At 40.6% G+C, this 1769-nt stretch overlaps 1 pseudogene; it reads right to left on the bottom strand.

Moving 5' to 3' along the window:
• Positions 1-242: 242 nt before the first annotated feature.
• The window catches only part of LOC109932296, a 64789-nt pseudogene continuing 63262 nt past the window's right edge, over positions 243-1769 (bottom strand).

Here is a 1769-nt window from a genome sequence, read left to right as displayed (position 1 = left end):
CTAGCTGTGGTCTGGTCATCAATTTAAACAGACTCTAATGGGTACCGGTCTTTTTGTTTCCAGAGATGCTCCCAGACTTGCTGAGCTTCTCCAGGACTTTCTGTTTTTATTTCAGATCTTTAGCATCTGCAGTATTTCACTTTTGTCTCATTTTTGTATCTTTATTGGAAAAGATGGGAGACATTAACAGTAATAAAAGTTCTTACCTATTGATGACATCAGATTAAGATACTAATTTTGACTCACCACCACATAGGAATGTACAGAAAGCCAACGAGAGACATGGCCAAAAGCAACATCCGCCAACCTCGTATGAAGTATGCTACAAAGGGGAGGAACATATAGCCACATGCAAAGGAAATGCCAATTCCCAACGCACAGAATTTACTCCGAATGGATTTTCCAAGAAGTTCTGATCCTGTAAGAAAGAATAACCAGGTTAAGGACTTCAAGAAATAATTCATCATCACCTGATCATATTTCACTGTCTATTATTGCCATATTAAAATAAAATTTACTTTCTGTACAGTTATGGAAGTTTACTGCATTTATATTGAACGTTCTCCAAACATGGTCCACAAAACAATCAATGTGAAGGATCACGAATGCAGAACAGCTACATTCTGTCGGCAAAAAGAGACCCCGACCTTCCTGTTGTCTGCCACATCAGAACATCGCCTTGTTCTCTGGCCAACATCTCTGTCTCAGGTTTACTGCAGTGCTCCTGTGAAGCTCAGTGTAAGCTGGAAAAACATCACCTTATTTTCCGCTTGAGAATTCTACAGCCTTGTGGACTTAATATTGAGTTCAACAATTTTAGGGCTTGCGGCACCTTCTCCCGTGTCCTGACCCAACCCCAACACCTTGTTATCACACGCAACCTATTGTTATCCACTAATAGACCCCATTAGTAGCTATTCATTCTCCTAGGCTGACCGTTATCCACCCCTTTGTCTGTCCAACTGTTCTTCTCTCATTTTGGGCTCTAACTCCATCTGTCATTTGCTCCTTACTCTCTGTCCCCACCCTATCTTATGCATAAGAAACAACCTTTTCCGAACTACCATCAGTTCTGAAGAAGTACTTTGGGTCACTGGACCCAAAACATTAACTCTGATTTTTGTCCACATATGCTGCCAGACAGACAGACCTATTCCAGCAATTTCTGTTTTTATTTCTGATTTCCAGCATTCGCAGTTCTTTCAGTTATTCATCTTATGTTAAATGAGTAAACATATGCATTGTCGCATCAGGTAAAAATACCCTGCTGGAGGCAAAACCCACACCACATTGGCAGTTCACTGCAGTTGTCTGGAAATACACAAAAAACAATAACCATCTCAAAACTCAGACCTAGAGGATGCAATAGAATGTTCTGTGAAATTGTTGTAATACTTGGGTAAACTGTAATGTTCTCATAATTGGCCGTGGAGATTAATGCATATGACTGCTAGTGTGCTATACATAAAATAATAACTTTCTAAACAACAGGATCATTTCAAGTAAAATGACAAGCGCTACAGGAGAGATAGGCTCTATTTACATTAAATGAAGCAAAAAGACTTGAGGACATTAAGTACAGGAGTTCGAATGTCATGTTGCGGCTGTACAGGACATCAGATTGTAGTGATAGTTGAAACCTATCCACTGCATTTTACTAGGATAACACGGTGTAGAGCTGGATGAACACAGCAGGCCAAGCAGCATCAGAGGAGCAGGAAGGCTGACGTTTCGGGCCTAGACCCTTCTTCAGAAAATCGGGTCTAGGC

Source organism: Rhincodon typus, chromosome 12, assembly GCF_021869965.1.
Source record: "Rhincodon typus isolate 14 chromosome 12, sRhiTyp1.1, whole genome shotgun sequence".
NCBI classification, from domain to species: domain Eukaryota; kingdom Metazoa; phylum Chordata; class Chondrichthyes; order Orectolobiformes; family Rhincodontidae; genus Rhincodon; species Rhincodon typus.
The sequence above is the reverse complement of the archived record's forward strand: the minus strand, read 5'-3'. Positions and strand labels throughout refer to the sequence as shown.